Raw genomic sequence first — 25,712 nt, forward strand, 5'->3', positions numbered from 1 at the left:
AATACAGCACAGGAACAGGCCCTTCGGCCCTCCAAGCCCGCGCCGCTCCCCGGTCCAGGATTGAATCCTGAATCCAGGATCCCCGCCCAATTTTCCAGCCTATCTACATCCTAATATCCTATCCACCGAGCTGTCCCTCACAGCTACGATTCTTTGTTCATCACAACCTATTAACTCACCCCCACCCCCCCATTCCAGACCATGTGATCTCCAGGGAGAGGCGAAAACCCAGAGTGAAAACCCCAGGGCCAATATGGGGAAAAAAAAATCTGGGAAATTCCTCTCCGACCCCCTGAGGCGATCGAAACGAGTCCAGGAGATCACACTGGCCCTGATCAGAAACTGCTTCCCAACCCTAGTCATTTCCACTTCTGCTTTATGAACACCATCTGAATTCCCTGCCCCCGAGACAGGTTCCCAACTATCCGCAGTCTCGCTCTGTACTGGCACCAGCAAGATGATCATAGAATGAAGCCTTGAAACGAGAAACAAAGAACAATTAGCCCGCGCCTCTCCCTGGTCCAAACTAGACCACTCTTTTGTATCCCTCCATTCCCACTCCGTTCATATAGCTGTCTAGATAAGTCTTAAACGTTCCCAGTGTGTCCGCCTCCACCACCTTGTCCGGCAACACATTCCAGGCCCCCACCACCCTCTGTGTAAAATATGTCCTTCTGATATCAGTGTTAAACCTTCCCCCCTTCACCTTGAACCTATGACCCCTCGTGAACGTCACCACCGACCCGGGGAAAAGCTTCCCACCGTTCACCCTATCTATGCCTTTCATAATTTTATACACCTCTATTAAGTCTCCCCTCATCCTCCATCTTTCCAAGGAGAACAACCCCAGTTTCCCCAATCTCTCCTCATAACCAAGCCCCTCCATACCAGGCAACATCCTGGTAAACCTCCTCTGTACTCTCTCCAAAGCCTCCACGTCCTTCTGGGAGTGTGGCGACCAGAACTGGACGCAGTATTCCAAATCCTCCACCCTCTCCCCGTAACCCTGTCAATATTTTCCCTTCAGCTTCCCATTCAATTTCCTCTTGATGGAATCTTCTCCCACCTCTGACTCAGACAGAACATGATGTGGAGATGCCGGCGTTGGACTGGGGTAAACACAGTAAGAAGTTTAACAACACCAGCTTAAAGTCCAACAGCTTTATTTGGGAGCAAAAGCCACACAAGCTTTCGGAGCTTCAAGCCCCTTCTTCAGGTGAGTGGGAATTCTGTTCACAAACAGGGCATATAAAGACAGGGCAAACAGGGCATATAAAGAGGTTTGAAGACTGAGTGAATCTCTTCCCACACACACAGCAAGTGAACGGCCTCTCTCCAGTGTGGATTCGCCGATGTTTCAGCAGATGGGATGAGGTAATGAATCCCTTCCCACACTGGGAGCAGGTGAATGGCCTCTCCTCAGTGTGAGTTCTCTGGTGTATATGTAAGCTGTTTGACTGAGTGAATCCCTTCCCACACTGGGAGCAGGTGAATGGTCTCTCCCTGCTGTGACTGCCCCGATGAATCTCCAGCTGGGGTGGGTAATCAAATCCCTTCCCACAGTCCCCACATTTCCACAGCTTCTCCCTGTTGTGACTGCAATTATGTTCCGAAAGCCTGGATGATTGGTTGAAGTCCTGTCCACACACAGAACACGTGTACAGGTTCTCTCCCCTAAAAATGGTGCTTTTTCCTTCCATGTTCAAAACACAATGATATTCAGGTTACAATAAATTGGCTAACTCCAGCAGGTTTCGATATCATATTTGGTTTCAGTTTCCCAACTGCAAATCCTCCTCTTCTAAAACCCTGGGAAATTGAGTTCGAACAGAAAAAAGGAAGTGAGAGAGAACCCACAAAAACACAAAGGCAGATTGTGAAATTGAGCTGAATGAATCTGATCATTTGTGGGGCCGGCGCGAGGAAAAAGTGACCATGAAAACTACTGGATTGTCACAATAATCTGACAGGTTCGGTAATGTCCTTCAGGAAACAGAACCTGCCACCGGCCTGCGCCTTCACAAGACTCTGGACACAATGGGTAAAGAGAGATAGAGAGTGAGAGATGGATTCATATATATACATGATGAGAGAGAGAGAGAGAGAGATTGCCCCAATACAAACATCACTCCCCAACCTCTCTATCCCCCTCCCCAGCAACTATCTGAAGCTAAATTAATGTCACAACATTACTGCCATCTTTTACCCAAAACTTAGCTTCAGACCCTGTCCCTCTATATTTAACCACCCCGTCTCTGACATCTCCTCCAGTCACACAACCCTGTGAGATGTCTGCACCGCTCTAATTGTGGCATCATGAGCGTTCCACATGCAACATGACTTGCATCGATAAACTCTCATCTCCAACATTTCAATTGAAATTTCAAAGCTCAATGTCTTTGAAGCCGAATGGTCCAGATTGCCATGGCCTTCAATGTGAACAAGTTGTTTGTGATGTGACTACAGAGGTTGTCTAGGAAACAATGACTGAACACAGGGGGTGAATGTGAGAAGCTGAAGTTTCCACTTGAAGACATTCCCAGTGTCTCTGAGCAGCTGAACTGGGGAAGCCTTTGGGCAGAGACTGTGCTGCTGCTATTGCCCTTCCCGGCCACCAGGCGTCGCTGTGACGCTGCCGGGGGCTGCCTGTGCGCATGTGCGGGACGGGAATGCTCCCAGAGGTCAGCGCGCGGGACGCCGCCGCATTGATGCCGTCTCCCCTGGCAACGCAATATGGCCGCTGGCCGCCTCCCTTGGCAACGCAAAATGGCCGCCGGCGGTGGGTGTCATTGCTGCGCATGCGCAGTGAGGTCTGTCTGCAGCCATTGTCCAGATTGCCCCCAGTGGATGGGGTTGGGATTGTGCAGCAGATGGAGCAACAATCCCAGTTTCAATAGGGGGACAGAAGCTGCAATGCTGCCCCCTGTTGGTCACTTCTCCCAGTCTCAGCATTGCAGAGTGTTTGAACAAGAGTGCATTGTCACAGCAGCACCTTGACCTTCAGTTTCACTTTATTTATTAGTTTCAGAAGTAGGGTTACATTAACACGGTAATGGAGTTACTGTGAGAATCCCCTAGTCGCCCACACTCCGGCGCCTGTTCGGGTTACACTGAGGGAGAATTTAGCACGGCCAATGCACCCTAACCAGCACATCTTTCAGACTGTGGGAGGAAACCGGAGCACCCGGAGGAAACCCACGCAGACACGGGGAGGGGACAGCCCGGGGGAAAGCTCCATTCCAACTGTCCCTGGAGTGTCAGATTAACCTGGGTCACTCACGCACCCCCCGGCTAAGACTCACCTCCCTCAGACAGTGAGACCCTCCTGTATCACTCACCTTACTGTAGTCACATACCCTCAGACTCAGCACTGGGCCCTGGGCGTGTTCTTTAAATGCTGCGACCTATCGTGGAGGAAAGAATTGGGAGGATTTTGATTTGATTTGATTTATTACTGTCGCGTGTATTGGGATACAGTGAAAAGTATTGTTTCTTGTATGCTGTACAGACAAAACATACCGTTCATAGAGTACATCGGGGAGAAGTAAAAGAGAGGGTGCAGAATGTAGTGTTGCAGTCATAGGTAGGGTGTAGAGAGAGATAAATCTAATATGTAGCAGGTCCATTCAAAAGTCTGAGGGCAGCAGGAAAGTTCTTGAGTCGGTTGGTACGTGATCTCAGACTTTGTATCTTTTTCCTGACGGAAGAAGGTGGAAGAGAGAATGTGTGCATGAGGTCCTTAATTATGCTGGCTGCTTTTCTAAGGCCGCGGGAAGTGTAGACAGAGTCAATGAATGGGAGGCTAGTCTGCGTGATGGACGGGGCTACATTCACGACCTTTTGTCATTTCTTGCAGTCTTGGACAGAGCAGAAACCATACCAAGCCGTGATACAGAAAGGATGCTTTCTATGGTGCATCTGTAGAAGTTGGTGAGAGTCGTAGCTGACATGCCAAATTTCCTTAGCCTCCTGAGAAAGTAGACGTGTTGGTGGGCTTTCTCAATTATAGTGTCGGCATGGGGGGGACCAGGACAAGTTGTTGGTGATCTGGACACCTAGAAACTTGAAGTTGAGACCCAAATGACAAGTTGTCATAGTGTCATAGATGTTTACAGCATGGAAACAGGCCCTTTGGCCCAACTTGTCATGCTGCCCTTTTTCTTTTAACCCCTCAGCTGGTCCCAATTCCCCACATTTGGCCCATATCCCTCTACATCTATCTTACCCATGTAACTGTCTAAATGCTTTTTAAAAGATAAAATTGTGTCCATCTCTACTACTACCTCTGGCAGCTTGTTCCAGACGCTCATCACTCTCTGTGTGAAAAGATTGCCCCTCTGGACACTTTTGTATCTCTCCCCGCTCACCTTAAACCCATGCCCTCGAGTTTTAGACTCCCCTACCTTTGGGAAAAGATATTGACTATCTATTGTGTGTCAACCATAGAATAGCCACAGAATGAAGGAGGCCATTCAGCCCATTCAGCTGGTGTCGACTCTCTGCTAGAGCAATCGAGCCAGTCCCACTGCTCCACCTTGTCCCTGGAGCCCTGCAAATCTTTTCCCATCAGCTTCCCATCCCATTTCCTCCGGAAAGACAGCGAGGAGCAGAGAGGAAAGAGGGACTTGGGGAATGGAAAGTTTCATCTGATGTTCTTGTTGGCAGATGCTCTGTGGCGGATAAAGCTGGCAGCCTCCTCCAGAAAGCAGCACAGAGTGAATGGAAGGGGCAGAATGTGAGTGAGATGAGACACGAGAGAGAGAGAGGGGTGAAAGCTTTCTGTTTGTCAGCAAAAAGCACAATGGTGGCCCTGTGTCCTTCAGGGAGCGGCCCAGGCCTCGCTCAAAGCCTGCCCTGTCCTCACACTCACTGGGAGACGGCCATTTCTAACATGTTGTCCATGTTTCTGAGCTGACACTGAGACAAACACAACAACAGCAACCACTGTCCGGACAAGTCCTCACGGAGAATGAAATGTCCAAAGCCACTTCAAAGGAAGATTGCGCGGCAGGATTTGTCCCCGAGCTGTGGAGGGAGAGATTTGGATGGATGACCAGAAGCTGGGTCAGTGAGGTTGTGTTTTAGCAATGGAGGTCTAGAGAACAGAAAAGGCCCTTCGGCCCATTGCATCTGTGCCGGCCAAAGACAAATCACCCAACTTGGCTCACGGCCTGGTAAGCCTTGGCATTGCAAATGCATAGCTAAGCACTTCCTAAATGTTCTGAGGGTCTCTGCCTCCACCACCCTTTCAGGCAGAGAGTTCCAGACTCCCACCACCCTCTGGGTGAAAAAGGTTTTCCTCACATCCCCTGTAAACCTCCTGCCACTTACCCTAAATCTATACCCCCTGGTCATTGATCCCACCACCAAGGGGAAAGCTTTCTTCCCGTCTACTCTATCGATGTCCCTCATAATCTTATCCACCTCCATCATGTTCCCCCTCAGCCTCCTCTGCTCCACGGAAAACAACCCCAGGGTGGAATCTTATCACCGTTCAGGCCGGCAGGATTTTCCCACCCCACTGCAGTGAAAGGAGGTTTGGCTGGACACCAGATTCTCCGACCTCACTGAGCGGGAGTGTGGCGTCAACAGGTGGTAAGATCACACCCTCAGTCTATAAAATCTCTCCTCAGTTCGAGTGGCGGCACGGTAGCACAATGGTTAGCACTGCTGCCTCACAGCGCCAGGGACCCAGGTTGAATTCCGGCCTCGGTTTACTGTCTGTGTGGAGTTTGCACATTCTCCCCGTGTCTGCGTGGGTTTCCTCCGGGTGCATTGTCCATGCAAAATTGCCCTTAGGGTCCCACGATGTATAGGTTAGGGGGATTAGCGGGAAAACACGTGGGGTTACGGGGTAAGCCTGGGTAAGAGTCCGTGCAGATTTGATGGGTCGAATGGCCTCATTCTGGACTGTAGGGATTCTATGATTCTATGCACTAAAACTCTCCAGGCCAGGCAACATCCTGGTGAATCTCCTCTGCACCTTTTCCAGTGCTATCACATCCCTCCTATCCTGTGCATTCCACAACTGCACAATGTTTCAATGAGGGGCGGCACAGTGGTTAACACTGCTGCCTCACAGCGCCAGGGACCTGGGTTTGATTCCTGGCTTGGATCACTGTCTGTGTGGAGTTTGTACATTCTCCCCGTGTCTGCATGGGTTTCCACCGGGTGCTGCGGTTTCCTCTCACAGTTCGAAAGACGCGCTGGTTAGGTGTATCAGCCATGCTAAATTCTCCCCAAGTTGCCCAAACAGGCGCCAGAGCATGGCGACTACGGATTTTCCACAGTAACTTCATTGCAGTGTTAATGTAACCCTACTTGTGACACTAATAAACAAACTTTTAAACCTGATACTCGATTCCCCCATGTTGGCCTTGTTCTGTGATAATAAATGCGGATGTTTAGATTATTCAATAGTTCTTTAAGGACAGCAGACACAGGGAAAAAAAACATGTGACTCTGTACACAACAGATATATTTCAAGGGGATATTGCAGCCAGCTGTATCTGAGTGGCAGTAATCTTCCCTCAGAATCAGACAGATTGTGGGTTCAGCTCAGAGCCTCAAATACTAGGCCCTTAGCATCGATCAGAGACTCCGCGCACAGCATGATGGGAGAGCGGACAAAGGAAAGTGGTGTTGAATTTGTGAGCCTTGTTTTGTGGAAAGCTTTAGTGTTTGGTCAGAATGTTAATTTTTGAGTGGACCTACCATACATTAAGCTGATCTTTCTCTATACCATATCGGTAACTGCTCTCCTCTCCTTCTCCCGAATGAACTCTATGAACGGTATGTTTTGTCTGTGTAGCGTGCAAGAAACAATACTTTTCACCGTGTCCCAATACATGGGATAGGGCGACATGGTGGACAGTGTTTAGCACTGCTGCCTCACAGCACCAGGATTCAATTCTCGGTTGGGAGTTGAGTTTGCACATTCTCCCTGTGTCTGCATGGGTTTCCTCCGGGTGCCCCGGTTTCCTTCCACAGTCCAAAGATGTGCAGATTAGGTGGAATCTGAGACGCTACAGAAGCAGGGTAAAGATTTGAAAATGAAGTGTTTCTCACCCACTTTTAAAAGACAATCCACATTCGCACCAGTCACATTTCACACACTCTGCTCAGTCCTGTGTTGGGGGGTGTTTAGTGCGGGATCAGTGTTTGCTTTTCTCAAACCGCAGTGATATTCCCAACTTATCAAGGGCAAGAGGTTTCAGTGTTTAAACATGTAAACATTACAAAACTAAACCAAACAGAAAGTGATGAGGCCTCACACCTTCAATGGAGTCATCTTCGCTCAGAGTCAGAGAGATTGTGGGTTCAGGTCAGAGCCTGAAATACTAGGCCCTTAGCATCGAGACACACAGAGACAGAGAAACACAGAGACAGAGACAGATACAGAGAAATGCAGAGACAGAGAGACACACACAGATACATAGAGAGATATACACACAGAGGCAGAGAGAGAGACACAGATCCAGAGAAGTACAGAGACAGAGAGACACACAGATACACAGAGAGATAGAGACAGAGAGACACACACACATAAACACACTAACAGAGAAATACAGAAAGAGAGTTTGGCAAAGTCAGATTTAATTTTCCATTCAATATTTATTTAAAAATTCAGAGAATATTTGACAGGAAAATTGATTTTAAAGTTAACAAAAGTGAATCTGACCTTTGAGCTTCACAATGAGATCAGACCCCACCCGCTCTGAGCTGCCCAATATCTGTACAGCTGTACCAGACACCAGAAAGAGAAAACCAGAGCTCAACATCACGGGAAATGAACAATTGTGAATAAGGAACGAGAAAAGTTATTAATTTATACCTGAGATTTAAACTACAGGAAAACTATTAACTACAATTACATTACAACAAAAGTTACCTTCTACATTTCACACTGAAAACTGAACTACCGCCCACAATTGTCTCAGTGACAGATTCAGAATGATAAACTGAGAGAATTTCACTGTTGGAGTCACCGACAGCAGATATTGTATTTGTGTCAATCAGAAAGCTTAATAATCAGCTGAGGGAAATCTACACCGTCCAAAATTCAACCCATCACTTGATCTGTAAAAGAAAGATACAATAAAGAAGCAGATGTTTATGATGCGGGACATTAATGTTAGAGTTTTTAATCAATGAATCATTTAGAGATTTTTCAAATCCCTTCTGTCAGTTTGACAATCCACTCTGACACCAGTCACATTTCACACTCTCTGCTCAGTCCTGTGTTGGGGGGGTGTTTAGTGTGGGATCAGTGTTTGCTTTTCTCAAACCGCAGTGATATTCCCAACAAGGACAAGAGATTTCAGTGTTTAAAAATGTAAAGATTTCAGAACAAAACCAGTGATGAGGCCTCACACCTTCAATGTAGTGATTCCCCCAATCTTTCCTTTTGTATATTGTTTCCTTCCTCTGTCTGAAGTATTGGAGACGTCGACATCACTGAAACAATACAATCTCTCGGGACAATCACTGTAAACAGCTTCTGGAAACAAATTAACACTTTAATCACCCAAAAAGCTGAATGTCCATTCAAACACCTCCCTCCCCATATCCCTGTAAATGCAAAGATAACTCCCATTTCCCCAAAGCAGGAAGATGTGAAATGGAAACATCTTCAGCTTTTTACACACTGCACTTTTCCACGGACCAAAATGTTTCAAAACATTTGCTGAAGTTTTGTTTTAAACTCTTTATCAATGTCCTTCCAGGTTTAGTGTGAAGGTTTGTGTTCCACACTGAGCCCCTCTCAGTCTCCACACGGAGCTTGTGTGTGTGCTGATGCTCCTGTCATTTTGGATGGATACTGTGTGAAGCTGCATTCTCTCCCAGTGAGTTTCTGATCTACTTCACTCTCTCTGCGGCTGGAGCAATGCCCAGCAGGCAGCAGAGGATGGCAGTGTATCACTGTCAGCACAATAGACAAACAGCCTTGAGCAAGAGAGGCTTTGACCCTTTTTCAAACCAAATCCCCAATTTGATGTTTCCAGCTGCGCTGTTTACAATGCTGCTGAATATTGTGTGTCTTTGGTAAACTGGGATGTGTAGCATTCAGTCACATTAAGTGGTCAATAAATACATCAACACTGTGTATATCTTTCTGTGTGTGTGTCAGCGTGCATGTGTGTCAATGTATTTAAATCTCAAAGGAAAATAGGAGCAGGTGTAGGCCATTTGGCCCATCGATCCTGCGCCAGCATTCAAACAGATCATGGTGCACGTACGCACACAAAACACGCACACACCAACACACACAAAACACGCACACACACAAAGCACGCACACACAAACACACATAAAACACGCACACACACAAAACACGCACACACACAAAACACGCACACACACAAAACACGCACACACACACCAAACACACAGTTAGCACTGCTGCCTCACAGTGCCAGGGACTCGGGTTCGATTCCCGACTTGGGTCACTGTGTGTGCGGAGTTTGCATGTTCTCCCCGTGTCTGCGTGGGTTTCCTCCGGGTGCTCCGGTTTCCTCCCACAGACTGAAAGACGTTCTGGTTCGGGTGCATTGGCCGTGCTAAATTGTCCCTTCGCGTCAGGGAGACTAGCTTGGGTAAATGCATGGGGTAATGGGGATAGGGCCTGAGTGGGATTGTGGTCGGTACAGACTCAATGGGCCAAATGGCCTCCTTCTGCACTGTAGGAGTCTAGGATTCTATGAAAACACACAGAAACAGATATTCTCACCCAGTAACACTCAGACGCACACAGTAATAAACACACACGGAAACATGTCCACGCACACACACAAACATACACACATGCATGCACACACACACACACAAACAGACACACACGCAAACACAAACACACAAACACACACACAGACACACACACAGACACACACACAGACACACACACAGACACACACACAGACACACACACACACACACAAACAAACACACACACACAGATTCCTATTTTATTTCACACAATCGATTTGCCTCTTGAACATGCTGAATGATTGGGCTTCCACATCCCCCTGGAATAGAAAATCCCAAAGATTCACCACCCTCTGAGTGAAGAAATTCCTCCTCATCTCAGTCTTCAATGGTCTGCCCCTGATTCTGAGATTGTGTCCCCTGGTTCTAGTCTCACCAGCCAGGGGAAACATCCAATCTACATCCACCCTGTCACTCCCTGTAAGAATTTTAAGTCTGTTTCAATGGGATCGCCTCTCATTCTTCAAGGGTTCAAGGCCGACTTCCGGACTTGATGGCCATGGAAGGTGTGCTCATAACGGGGCCAAACAGCTGGATTATCAAACAGTAAATCCTGCCGGATCATGTATCAGTAAACTCTGCCCGAAACCTCTCTCAGTTATTCCAATCTGGGCCTTGTATCAGTAACCTCTGCCCTAAATCTCCCTCAGTTATTTCAATCTGGGCTTTGTATCAGTAATCTCTGCCATAAACCTTTCTCAATTATTACAATCTGGCCTTTGTATCAGTAATCTCTGCCTGAAACCTCTCTCAGTTATTACAATCTGGGCCTTGTATCAGTAATCTCTGCCCGAAACCTCTCTCAGTTATTACAATCTGGGCTTTGTATCAGTAATCTCTGCCCGAAACCTCTCTCAGTTATTACAATCAGGGCCTTGTATCAGTAACCTCTGCCCTAAATCTCCCTCAGTTATTTCAATCTGGGCTTTGTATCAGTAATCTCTGCCATAAACCTTTCTCAATTATTACAATCTGGCCTTTGTATCAGTAATCTCTGCCTGAAACCTCTCTCAGTTATTACAATCTGGGCCTTGTATCAGTAATCTCTGCCCTAAACCTCTCTCAGTTATTACAATCTGTGCCTTGTATCAGTAATCTCTGCCCTAAACCTCTCTCAATTATTACAATCTGGGTTTTGTATCAGTAACCTCTGCCCTAAATCTCCCTCAGTTATTTCAATCTGGGCTTTGTATCAGTAATCTCTGCCATAAACCTTTCTCAATTATTACAATCTGGGTTTTGTATCAGTAACCTCTGCCCTAAATCTCCCTCAGTTATTACAATCTGGCCTTTGTATCAGTAATCTCTGCCATAAACCTTTTTCAGTTATTACAATCTGGGCCTTGTCTCAGTAATCTCTGCCCTACAACTCTCTCAGTTATTACAGTCTGGGACTTGTATCAGTAACCTCTGCCCTAAATCTCCCTCAGTTATTACAATCTGGGCCTTGTATCTGTAATCTCTGCCCGAAACCTCTCTGTTATTATAATCTGGGCCTTGTATCAGTAATCTCTGCCCGAAACCTCTCTCAGTTATTACAATCTGGGCCTTGTATCAGTAATCTCTGCCCTTCATTTGATTGGAGAATATCATTGTGAATATTACTGAGTTTGAGATGTAATATTTTCCTGCTGTTGCCAATATGGCTATTTTTAACATAGTTTCTGGGATCCTCCAGTCTCCCCTCAGCAGCTTTCTGGGCAGTGAGAGGTGACACACCGTTCACTAGCAGAGGGAGTTTTTGGTCCTGTCACTGTCAATGGGATTTCCCATTGAAGTCACCTCACGCTAGCAGGAAACCAGAGGCAGGGAACGAGAGCAGAGAATTCCCCACGAGTGAACAGCCGGAGAATCCCGGACATTCGCTCCTTTCCCAGTTATCACTGCACTCATCCCAGTCGCTGTTTATACGCTCAGTTGTCTCAGTGAATACTACATTACACCATGCTGCTGTGGACACTACAATCAACCCTTTTTGAGTTCTCACTGTATTAATACCATGTATGGATTGATATTTCATTGGACAATGTGCTGGGTTCGATGAATATTTATTGATTCTTGTGATGTGGGTGTCACTGGCTAGGTCAGCATTTATTGCCCATTCCTAGTGGCCCTGGAGAAGGTGGTGGTGAGCTACCGTCTTGAACCCACTGCTGTCTATGTGGAGTAGGTACACCCACAGTGCTGTTAGGGAGGGGACCTGCTTAAATTATCACTGCATTTAACCATGTCACTCTTTATAAAAAATAAACTAGACCATGTCTGGGTAATGAGTGTGGAGCATGTCTCCATTTCTCTTTACCTCAGCACTGTATCTGTGTATATAACACTTTATACAGTTTCAATGTTATTTATTAGTGTCACAAGTAGGCTTACATTAACACTGCAATGAAGTTGCTGTGAAAATCCCCTAGTTGCCACACTCCGGCGCTGTTCGGCTTCACTGAGGGAGAATTTAGCATGGCCAATCCACCGAACAGCATGTCTTTCAGACTGTGGGAGGAAACCGGAGCACTCGGAGGAAACCCAGACACGGGGAGAACATGCAGACTCCACACAGACAGTGACGCAAGTCGGGAATCGAACCCGGGTCCCTGGCGCTGAGAGGCTGCAGTGCTAACCACTGTGCCACCCCTATAAACTAGATACAGTTTCTCTTCTTAATGCATGGGGCCAACCCTCTGTATATACTACAATTGGTCTTTACTTAGTTATTGCTTCACTCAACTCTGTCACTGTTTCCAATGCACTCAGTGAAGTCACAGTTATTGACGCACGCAGCCATGCCTCTATCTACACCACACCCGACAATTTCTAAGCTGTTGCTGCACTTCCCCAGGAATAGATTTGATCTGTTTCTCTTACATTCAGCATCATCGGAGATACTGCTGTGTTCGGCCTTGTTTCATTCATTACTCAACTCACCTGTGTCTCAGTTTTATTTCACACAAGTTCCTGTCTATCTTATTCCTACATTTTACCCTGTTTCAGTTGTTACTGCACTGAAAAATCTCTCTGTTAGGTAGACAGAGAAAGAGAGTCAGCTGGATGGATAGACGGATATTCCTTTAAAGTTATATATTTGTGTGGGTCAGCTGGTGCCACCACTCTTGTTTGGAACAGTTTTTGTTTGGTCTTGTTACCAGCTATTGGGTGTTGTGTGAAATACCCAATTGCTCCAGTATTGTGTGTGTAATATTGGTGTTGAAAGATTGGGTGAATTTCGCTCGAGTCTCTTGCAGATGAGCAGAAATTGAGGAAGGGAAATAAAGTTGAACATCGGTAAAGGGAAAGTGACCACAGTCCCAGATGACGATCTGCTGCTCTCCCCTTTGAGGGGGAGAACTCACTGGCGGTGATTTACCACACCTCAGGCCAGGGGAAAGGTTGAAAGGGTTGGGCTTTCATGACGTGTTGGAGACTTTGTGCATCTCAAACCAGCTGTCCAGCCAACTGAGTGAACCAACTTCCATATTGCCACATTTCAATGCATGTTGCACAACCTGGTCACAAACTATTGCATTGGAGATTACTCACTGATATTGGGATTGATCTGTGACAATTCTCACAGTCACATATGTGTGTGTGTGTGTGTGTATGTATGTTTCTGTCTGTGTGCATGTTAGTGGATATATTTTTACAGATTCCCAGAGAGAGAGAGCGAGAGATGCAGAGACCAACAGATGACAGGGTCAAGGAGAGTGAGAGAAAGAGAGAGCCAGATTGAGAGAGGCACTGAGAGACAATGTCTGTCCAAATCCTCTTGAAGCCACTTTGCATTTTCCTCACAACTCACATTCCCACCGAGCTTTGTGCCATCCGCAAACTTGGAAATATTACATGAGGTCCCCACATCCAAATCATTGGTAAACATTGTGAACATCTGGGAGCAAAGTCCAGATCCTTGTGGCACAGCCGGCCGACACAAGACGGAGAAATCATCTGGCCGGGAACACAACAGCGACATTTTTCAGGGAAGCTCGGAGCCAGCTGTGTCTCAGTGGATCATAATCTGACCTCAGAATCATTCAATCGTGGCTTCAGTTACAGCATCAAATTCTCGGCCAGGCTGGAAAACAAATCACTCCTCAAATCCCCAAATAAAACGTTCTGGGATCTGAACTTAAAATGCTGTAACTGATCATGGAGGAAAGAGTGGGGTCTAATAGACACTGAGAAGATAACTTGCATCTGAATCATAGAACGGTGACAGCACAGGAGGCCATTCAGCCCCATCCAGCCAGTGCGACACTCTGCAAGAGCAATGTCACTATTCCCACTCCTCCACCCTTTCCCCGTGACCCTGTAAATATTTCCCCTTCAGCTTCCCATTCAACTTCTCCTGGAAGTCCTTGATGGAATCTGCTTCCACCTCACCCTCAGACAGTATATTCCAGATACTGGACACTCACTACGTTAGAAACATTTCCTCATGTTGCCGCTGTCGCCATTTACCTGAATTCAGCATCCTCTGGTTTTCAACCTTTCCCCCAATGTGCCGATTATCTCAAAGCCGATCCTCTCAGTCCCGGGACGTCCCTGCAGGAGTTCCTCAGGGTGAGTGTCCGAGGCCCCAACCATCTTCAGCTGCTCCATCACTGACCTTCCCTCCATCACAAGGTCTGAAGTGGGGATGTTCGCTGATGATTGCACAATGTTCAGCACCATACGCAACTCCTCAGATACTGAAACAGAAAATAAGGACATACCAAACAGGTCAGGCAGCATCTGTGGAGAGAGAAACAGATTCTGGGATCAGGGGGACTGAGAGACAGGCAGATTGAGAAAAATATGCACACACTAACACTCACACAGACAGCCTAAAACTAAACAGATATATAATGGAGGAGGAATCCCTTCTCCCTCTGTAAATAGAGATTAACTAGATTTCTCTTCCAAAAAGACAGCACATCTGGATGGGCAGAATAGTCTCCAATTCTACCCATGGTCCTTTTCTGATCTCCATTCTTCACATCTGCACACGTTGGCTTCAGCTCCAGTTTGTGAATGAAAGCAAACCCCTGTTCATTACAAATCCACTCAGCCTTTTCCCTCTGCTCTCTCCACACACAATCTACAAGACACAAACAGGAAACATGGATTCCAGGAGAGAAAGGTCACACCTGATCCTCCTCTCAATGGATTCGCTGTTGCCAGAGAGAACATTCCAGCTCCTACAGAAAGTCACAACTGATTAATGTCAGGGACAGAATTGGAATGAATTAGACACAAGAGAGATGAAAGGTTTCTGCTCATCATAAAAAAGCTAAAGAGTCACTCAATGTCATTAAGGGAGAGACCTCGCTGGTCTATCTTTGACCCAAGTCACACACTGACTCTGAATGTCCTCACAGCAACTTGGGGGATGGACATTTCTAAAGTATTATTCATGGCTTTAGGGTTTCCAAAAGTGTTTCACCGACAATGGAGCGCTTTTGAAATGTTGTCAGTGTTATTTAGGAAATAAGCAAACTTTTGACGCCACATGCATTGAGTTTAAAAATTGGCAAGCCATGTTGCAGCTTTATAGAACCATTGTTAGGCCGCACTTGGAATATAGTGTTCAATTCTGGTCGCCACACTACCAGAAGGATGTGGAGGCTTTGGAGAGGGTACAGAAAAGATTTACCAGGATGTTGCCTGGTGTGGAGGGCATTAGCTATGAGGAGAGTTTGGAGAAACTTGGTTTGTTCTCACTGGAATGACGGAGGCAAGGGGGGGTGACCTGATAGAAGTCTACAAGATTATAAGAGGCATGGACAGAGTGGATAGTCAGGAGCTTTTTCCCGGGGTGGAAGAGTCAATTACTAGGGGGCACAGGTTTAAGGTGCGACGGGCAAGGTTTAAAGGAGATGTACAAGGCAAGTTTTTTTACACAGAGGGTGGTGGGTGCCTGGAACTCGCTGCTGGGAGAGGTAGTGGAAGCAGATACAATAATGAGTTTTAAGGGGCGTCTGGAGAAATACAAGAATAGGATGGGAATAGAGGGATATGGTCCCTGGAAGGGTCGGTGTTTTTAGTTCACACATGGTTGGTGCAGGCTTGGAGGGCCGAAGGGCCTGTTCCTGTGCTGTAATTTTCTTTATTCTAATTTCAGAGAGAGATATATACAGATACAGAGCCATAGAAAGACAGAAACAGGATGGGATTGTGCTGTACATGTTTCCGAGCTGACATTGAGACACACACGAGATGTACACCAATGATTTGGATGAGGGAACCAAAAATAATATTTCCAAGTTTGCTGATGCCATGAAACTTGTTGGGAATGTGAGTAGTGAGAAGGATGTTAAAATGTTTCACAGTGACTTCAGAAAATTGAGTGAATGGGTAAATGTGTGGCAGATGCTGTATAACGTGGACAAACGTGAATTTAACTACTTCGGACAGAGAAGCAGAATGGCAGAGGATTATTTAAATGGTGATAGATTGGGAAATGTTGATATACAAAGGGACCTGGGTGTCCCAGTACACCAGAGACTGAAAGCAAGCATGCAGCTACAGCAAACAGTTAGGAAGGCAAATGATATGTTGGCCTTCATTGCAAGAGAACTTGAGGAAAGGAGCAAGGATGTCTTACTGCAGCTGTACAGGCCCTCGGTGAGACCACACCTGGAATATTGTGTACAGTTTTTGTCTCTGCAACTATGAAATGCTGCGTTTACCATAGAGGGAGAGCAGCGGAGGCACACCAGACTGATTCCTGGGATGGCAGGATTGTCGTATGAGGAGAGATTGAGTCGACTGGGCCTGTATTCACTGGAGTTCCGAAGAATGAGAGGGGATCGAATTGAAATGTATAAATTCTGACCGGGCTGGAGTGACTGAATACAGGGATGTTGTTTCCTCCAGCTGAGGGGGTGGGGAGAGGGGCGGGGGGGTGGGGGGGGGGGGGAGGCTGGAACAAGGGGTCACAGATGGTGAAACTTTGCAATATGTTTAATCTGTAGAAACCTATCCATCTCAGTCTGTGAACGATGACTGAGCCTCCACAGCCCTCTGGGATAGGGAATTCCAAAGATTTACCATCCTGGAAGCACATGGAATTCAGGAAAACTTGGCGAGATGGATCCGAAACTGGTTTAGTAATTGGACACAAAGGGTGGTGTTGGAAGGCTGTTTGAGTGGCTGGAGGCCGGTGTCCAGTGGTGCACCACAAGGCTCCATGCTGGGGGGCTCATTGTTGTTATACATAAATGAGACAGATGATAATGCGGGGGCAATGATAAGCAAGGTTCCAGATGACACCAAGATTGGTAGGATGGTTAATAGTGAAGAAGGTTGTAGGTTACAGGAAGATATCGCTGGGTTGGTCAGATAGGCAGAGCAGTGGCAGATGGTATTTGACCCTGATAGGTGCGAGGTGATGCACTTTGGAAGCAGTAACAAGGCATGGGAGTATTTAATGAGTTGCAGGACACTGGGAAGCTCAGAGGAACATATGGATCTTGGGCAATTATTCACAGATCCCTGAAGGCAGCAGAGCAGGTGAATCAAGTGGTAAAGAAGGCAGATGAGACACTTGCTTTTATCAGTCATGGCGCAGAGTAGAAGAGCAAAGAGTTAATGTTGGAGTTGTACAGAGCGTTGGTTAGGCCACAGCTGGAGTACCGTGTGCAGATCTGGTCACCACACCAGAGGAAGGATATGATAGCACTAGAGGGGGTACAGAGGAGGCTCAGCAACAAGTTGCCTGGGATGGAGTATTTGAGCTATAAGGAGAGACTGGAAAGGTTTGGATTGTTTTCTTTAGAGCAGAGAAGGCTGATTGAGGTGTATAAGATTATGAGGGGTATGGACAGCGTGAATAGGAAACAGCTGTTCCCCTTGGTTGAGGGGACATAGTTTTAGGGCAAAGGGCAGGAGATTCAGAGGAGAGTTGAGAAAAACATTCACTCAGAGGGTGATGGGAATCAGGAATGTACTGCCTGGGAAGGCAGTGGAGGTCGGAAACCTTACAACCTTTCAAAAGCATTTGGATGAGCACTTGAAACATCACAACATTCAAAGATATGGTACAAGAGATGGAAAATTGGATTAGCACAACTTTAGTGGTAGTTACTGTTGGTGCAGACTCAATGGGTCGAAGGGCCTTTTCTTCACTGTACCACTCTATGACTCTGAGGGAAGAAATTCCTCCTCACAGGAAGCAGAGAGTCGGAATAAATGGGTGCTTTTCTGGTTGGCGGATGGTAACTAGTGGCGTGCCGCAGGGATCGGTACTGGGGCCTCAACTATTTACCATTTATATAGACGATCTGGAGGAGGGGACTGAGTGTAGGGTAACAAAGTTTGCAGACGACACAAAGATAAGTGGAAAAGTGAATCGTGCGGAGGGCGTAGAAGGTCTGCAGAGAGATTTGGACAGGCTGAGTGAGTGGGCGAGGATCTGGCAGATGGAGTATAACGTTGACAAATGCGAGTTTATTCACTTTAGAGAAAATAATAGCAAATTGGATTATTATCTAAATGGAAAAAAATTACAACACGCTGCTGTGCAAAGGGACCTGGGGTTCCTTGTGCATGAGACGCAAAAACCCAGTCTGCAGGTGCAACAGGTGATCAAGAAGGCAAATGGGATGTTGGCCTATATCGCAAGGGGGACAGAATATAAAAGCAGAGATGTCTTGCTGCATCTGTACAGGGCATTGGTGAGGCCGCAGCTGGAATACTGTGTGCAGTATTGATCCCCTTATTTGCGGAAGGATATATTGGCCTTGGAGGGAGTGCAGAGAATGTTCACCAGGCTGATACCAGAGATGAGGGGTGTTGATTATCAGGAGAGACTGAGCAGATTGGGTTTGTACTCGTTGGAATTTAGAAGGCTGAGGGGGGGATCTTATGGAGACCTATAAGCTAATGAAGGGGCTGGATAGGGTAGAGGTGGAGAGATTCTTTCCACTTAGAAAGGAAGCTAGAACTAGAGGGCACAGCCTCAAAATAAAGGGGGGTCAGTATAGGACAGAGTTGAGGAGGAACTTCTTCTCTCAGAGGGTGGTGAATCTCTGGAATTCTCTGCCCACTTAAGTGGTGGAGGCTACCTCGTTGAATATGTTTACATCACGGATGGATGGATTCCTGATTGGTAAGGGAATTAGGGGTTATGGGGATCAGGCGGGTAAGTGGAACTGATCCACTTCAGATCAGCCATGATCTTATTGAATGGCGGGGCAGGCTCGAGGGGCTAGATGGCCGACTCCTGCTCCTATTTCTTATGTTCTTATCTCAGTCCTAAATGTCCTGCCCCCTTACTCTGCGACTATGCCATGGTTCTAGACACCCCCCCCCTCGACCCCCCCCCCCCCCCCCCCAGCGCCCCCAGCCGGGGGATACATCCTTCCTGTATCTACTCAGCTGACGTTTGGGGGTTGGGGAGAGTTATAGAACAAAGAGATCTCGGGGTACAGGTTCATAGCTTCTTGACAGTGGAGTCACAGGTTGACAGAGTGGTGAAGAAGGCATTCGGCATGCTTGGTTTCATTGGCCAGAACATTGAATACAGGAGTTGGGACGTCTTGTTGAAGTTGTACAAGACATTGTTAAGGCTACGCTTGGAATACTGTGTACAGTTCTGGTCACCCTATTTTAGAATAGATATTATTAAACTGGAAAGAGTGCAAAAAAGATTTACTCGGATGCTACCGGGACATGATGGTTTGGGTTTTAAGGAGAGGTTGCACAGGGTGGGACTTTTTTCCCTGTAGCGTAGAAGACTGAGGGGTGATTTTATAGAGGTCTATAAAATAATGAGGGGCATAGATCAGCTCGATAGTCAATATCTTCTCCCAAAGGTAGGGGAGTCTAAAACTAGAGGGCATAGGTTTAAGGTGAGAGGGGAGAGATACAAAAGGGTCCAGAGGGCAATTCTTTTCACACAGAGGGTGGTGAGTGTCTGGAATGAGCTGCCAGGGGCAGTAGTAGGGGCGGGTACAATTTTATGTTTTAAAAAGCATTTAGACAGTTACATGGGTAAGATTGGTATAGAGGGACATGGGCGAAACACAGGCAATTGTGATTAGCTTAATGGTAAAAACTGGGCGGCATGGACAATTTGGGCCAAAGCGCGTTTCCATGCTGTAAACCTCTATGACTCGACCCTGCTGAGCCCTGTAAGAATTGTCCAAGTTTGAATGAGGTCACCTCTCATGCTTCTCAAGTGCATAAAGTAAAAGTCCATTTTCTTTCCTCAGAGGACAATCCCTCCATCCCAGGAATTAATGCAGTGAAATGTCATTGAAGTCCCTCTCGGACAAGAATATCTTTCCTTAGGTAAGAGGATAAAACTGTCCACAACACTCCGTGTGTGGTTTCACCACTAATTCAGCCTCTCCCACATCCCCTTGAAGAGTCTACATCCTCCTCACAACTCACACTTCCAAATGCTTTCATGTCATCTGCAAACTCGGAAATATTACATTTGATCCCAAACGTCCAAATCAATGATATGGATTGTGAATAGCTGGGCTCCCGAGTACTGATCCTTGTGATAAGCCGCTGGTCACAGCCTGCCACCCTGAAAATGACCCATTTGTGCCTAAGCTCTGTTTTCTGTCCGTTAACCATTTCTCAATTCATGCCAGTATTATCAGGGTAAATACGTTGCATCACGGGGATAGGGCCTGGGTGGGAATGTTGTCAGCGCAGGCTCGATGGGCTGTATGGCCTCCTTCTGCACTGTCGGGATTCCATGATTCTAATATGTACATACGTCAGTGAAGGTGGCAGGGCACTTTGAGAGAGCAGTAAATGAAGTATATGGTATCCCAGCTTTTATTAATGGAGGGATTGAGGACAAGAGTAACGAGTTCATATTGAACTTGTATAAGACACTTGTTAGGCCTCATCTGGAAACTGCGCCCAGTTCTGGGCACCGTACTTGAGGAGGGATGTGAAGACATTGGAGAGAGTGCAGAGGAGATTCACAAGAATGATCCCAGGGAATAAGATCCGTAGCTACGAGGGTAGATTGGAGAGGTTGGGACTGTTTTCCTTGGAGGAAAGAAGGCTGAGGTGAGACTTGAGAGAGAGATTCAAGATCCTAAGGGGTATCCACAGGTTAAAGAGTGAGAAACTCTTCCCTCTCAAGAGATGGTCATGAACTAGAGGGCACAGATTCTAAATGATGGGGAAATGGATCAGAAGTGAAGTGAGGAAAAGCACTTCATCAAGAGGGTGTTTGGAATCTGGAACAATCTTCCTGAAAGCCTGTTCCAATATTCAATAAGATCCTGGCTGATCTGTGATCTAACTCTCTGTCTCTTAACCCCTTGGACTAAGGAAAATCTATCAAACCCAGATTTAAAATAATAACAAGTGACTGAGCATCAATAGCCATTTGCAGAAGATTGTTTCAAACTAACTCCACACCACATCTGGCAATGTTTCCATTTCTACAATTCTAAAATTCTAAACTGAGGCTAACATTCAAATATTCCCAAATCCTGAAGTTCCCAGCCAGCAGAAGAACTTGTTCTTTATCAGCCTCTCCCTTTCCCTCATTATTTTCAATGTTTGATTAAATCAGCCCCCAACTTAAATTCCAGCGGTTAAGAATAATGTTTAACCTGCACTGTTCATCAAATGTTCCCAACACAAATACTGGAATGGGCTAAATACAGAGTAAAATTCCCTCTGCTCTGTCCAAGGAATGTTTCATCACAGATTTTTATTTTGAAGTTTAGGAAAAACAGGAATCAAATTGCTCAGCATCCCAGTGTGGCCTCCTGTTTATTTCAATCAGCCCTTCACATTCAAACATGAAGTTGAAGCTTCGAATACTGTCTGTGGCAGCGTTTGTGGATTCAGTTGTTCTCCTGCTTTTTCACTTGTCTGAAGGATTTGAATTATAGACATTGTTTAATCATTCCTTTCTCTCAGCACATGGAACTTGTGAATCTTCAAGGCAGACAATCTCATGTAATTCACAACAAACTGCATCTTTATTCATCCGTCCATTTCCTATCTCTGAATAGATCACACACATTTCCAGAATGCAGGAAGCTCTCAATGGAAACTGCTTCCAATTATTCCCCAATACAATTGTTCACACTTGACTGTAAACTACATTCCACTGACATTCCCAAAGCAGCCACAGAAAAGTGACTGGTTATTTTAAACACTGAACCGGAACTATTTGAGCTGATGATTCACTCACATTGTACAGAAATGTTGACCCTGTTTTGATGAGAGTGATCAGATTAACATTGTAACATGAAGACAGCCTCCGTACTGAGATTAACCACATTTACAACAATTCCACAATATCAGATCCATTGCTGTGTGTATTGTGCGAATTCAGCTGTGAAATATCTGGACATTTGGAGCTTCCACTGTTTCTGTCATTTCATCATTTATTAAAGTACGTTGTTCTATCCCTTTTAAATCTAAGTTGTGTCAGTTTACATTTCCCTGCAGCACTGAAACCTCTCCACCAGCTTTGTCCATGTACAAAATATGAATAACTCTTTGCAATGTGATGTTTCCAGCTGCGCTGCTTACAATGCTGTCTAATGTTTTGTGTCATCGGCAAACCAGGATGTGTAGCATTCAGTCACATTAAATGGTCAATAAATATGTCAATACTGTGTATATCTTTCTCTGTGTGTGTGTCTGTGTGTGTCTGTGTCTGCGTGCGCGTGTGTGTCTCTGTGTGCGCGCGTGTGTGTGTGTGTGTCTGTGTGTGTGTCTGTCTGTGTGTGTGTGTGCGTGTGTCTCTGTGTGTGTGTGTGTGTGTGTGTGTCTGTGTGTGTGTCTGTCTGTGTGTGTGTGCGTGTGTCTCTGTGTGTGTCTGTGTGTGTGTCTGTGTCAGCATGCATGTGTGTCAATGTATTTGAATCTCAAATATGTGCAGTTGGAGGCCATTTGACCCATCGAGCCTGCTCCCCCACTCAAACAGATCATGACAAACACACACACACACACAGACGCACACGCACTCACAGAGATACAGACACACACACACACACACGCACTCAGAGATACAGACACATACACACACTCATAGACACACACACACAGACAAAGAGAGAGACACACAGACACTCATGGACACACACGCAGAGAGACACAAACACACACTCACGGACACACGCACACACGCAGAGAGACACAAACACACACTCACAGACACACATGCACAAAGACACAGAGAGAGACACACACACAGACACACACTCACTCACAGACACACACACAGAAATACAAAAACATAAGCGCACCGACACTCTCATTCCTATTTCTGTTTTACTCCTCAATGCCCCAACTAAAAAGTACTGCGATCTGAACTTGAAATGCTGGAACTGATCATGGAGGAACGAGTGGGGCCTAATAGACACTGAGAAGTTAACTTGTGTGTGAATCATAGAACGGTGACAGCACAGGAGGCCATTCAGCCCGTCAAGCCTGGATCGACACACTGCAAGAGCAGTTTCACTATTCCCAATCCTCCACCCTCTCCCCGTAACCCTGTCAATATTTTCCCTTCAGCTTCCCATTCAATTTCCTCTTGATGGAATCTTCTCCCACCTCTGACTCAGGCAGAACAAGATGTGGAGATGCCGGCGTTGGACTGGGGTAAACACAGTAAGAAGTTTAACAACACCAGCTTAAAGTCCAACAGCTTTATTTGGTAGCAAAAGCCACACAAGCTTTCGGAGCTCCAAGCCCCTTCTTCAGGTGAGTGGGAATTCTGTTCACAAACAGAGCATATAAAGACACAGACTCAATTTACATGAATAATGGTTGGAATGTGAATACTTACAGCGAATCAAGGCAGAACATTCCAGATACCAGCAGTCACTACGTTAAAAACATTTCCTCATCACAGATTCATACAGTGCAGAAGAGACCCTTCGGCCCATCGAGTCTGCACCGACACGTGAGGACCACCTAACATACCGACCTCACCCCATTTACCAGCACTTGGCCCATAGCCCTGAATGTGATGATGTGCCAAGTGCTTATCCAGCTACTTTTTAAAGGATGTGAGGCAACTTGCCTCTGCCAACCTCCCAGGCAGCGCATTCCAGACTGGCACCACCCTGTGGGTAAAACAGATTTTCCTCACATCCCCCCTAAACCTCCTGCCCCTCACCTTGAACCTATGTCCCCTCGTGACTGACCCTTCAACTAAGGGGAACAGCTGCTCCCGATCCACACTCTTCATGTCTCTCATAACCTTGTCCACCTCAACCAGGTCGCCCCCCCAGTCTTCTCTGCTCCAATGAATACAACACAAGCCGACTTAACTTCTAATTTTTAATTTTGTTTATTAGTGTCACAAGTAGGCTTGCATTAACACTGTGAAGTTACTGTGAAAATTCCCCAGATGCCACACTCTGGTGTTCGGTTACACTGAGAGAAAATTTACCACGGCCAATGCACCCTAACCAGCACATCATTCACACTGTGGGAGGAAACCGGAGCACCCAGAGGAAAGCCACGCAGACTTCCGGGATCGGCGCAGACATGATGGGCCGAATGGCCTCCTGCTGTTCTGTGATTCGAGAACACCCTTTGTGTGAAGACGTGTTCCTTAATTTCACTTTGAAAGGGTTTCAGAATATTTTTAATATTTCAGACAATGATCCCAGTCCCAGACTCCACAACCAGCAAGAAACATTTCTCTTTCTCTATCCTATCAGTTTCCATTATTCTCCTGACAACGTTGATCAAATTATCCCTGACACTCCAAACTTCCCGGGAATACAACCCTCGTTTGTGTCTCCAGAGCTGCGTCTCTGTCACATTTAAAATACTAATGTTACCTCAGCGAGGAGACAACTCTGTCAGAAATATCTCAGTGCTGCGCTCACATCAAATGGCCGCTGGGAAGAAAGGCCAAATGGCTGACTGATATTTGTGGATATTTTTCTCAGATTCCCAGGGAGGGAGAGGGAGAGATGGAGAGAGGGACAGAAGACACAGACATAGAGAGTGAGAAAAATAAATAAACAGAATTACCTTGGGCCCATTTAGTTTCTATTTTCTCTGCTCTCCTCAACTTCTTGTCTGAACTCCACTTGCCTCCTTCTGCCCTGTAACAATTCTGTGATCCTGTGATGGGATAAACAGACCGAGGGAGGAAATATGAAGGTCTGCAGCATCTTTGAGAGTGGATTAATTGCGGGAATGAGGGATGTGAGCTCCAGGGTGAGGTTGGAGAAACGGGGCTTGTTCCCCTTGAGGGGAGATTTGCTCGAGATGTACAAGATTAGGACAGGTTTCGATAAAGTCGATAAAGGAAAGCTGTTGCCGTGAGCTGATTGGGTTCAGGGATGACGGGGAGACACAATTTAAAGTTTCAGGAGAGACGCAGTGAGGAAAAACATCTTTCACATACACACAGAGCCTGGGAATGTGTTTGGACGCACGGCCTATGAGGATGGTGGAAGCGGAGATGATGAGTGAATGACAGGGATGGAGAGGTGACACTAGGAGAGGCAATGGCCTAGTGTTATTATCTCCAGACTATTAATCCAGAAACTCAGCCAATGTTCTGGGGACCTGGGTTTGAATCCCACCAATTGGAATTCAATGAAAAATATCTGGAATTAAGAATCTACTGGTGACCATGAAACTGTTGTCGATTGTCGGAAAATCCCATCTGGTTCACTGATGTCTTTGAGGGAAGGAAATCTGCCGTCCTTACGTGGTCTGGGCTACGTGTGACTCCAGAGCCACAGCAATGCGGTTAACTCTCAACTGCCCGCGAAGAGCAACTCGATGCAATAAATTCTGTTCAGCCAGCGATGCCCATGTCCCACGAAAGAATTAAAGAAAACTTCAATCAACTCACTCCTGAACCTTCTAAATCCCAGGGATACAGAATAAATCTCCATCGAAACTGTCCTGTGACAAAATACACCACAGAGTTAGAAACACAGTCAATGCCTCTACCTTCTCAGAAGATGAAGGAAATTGGGCATGTCAGCTATAACTCTCACTAA

Source organism: Mustelus asterias, unplaced genomic scaffold (assembly GCF_964213995.1).
Source record: "Mustelus asterias unplaced genomic scaffold, sMusAst1.hap1.1 HAP1_SCAFFOLD_47, whole genome shotgun sequence".
NCBI classification, from domain to species: domain Eukaryota; kingdom Metazoa; phylum Chordata; class Chondrichthyes; order Carcharhiniformes; family Triakidae; genus Mustelus; species Mustelus asterias.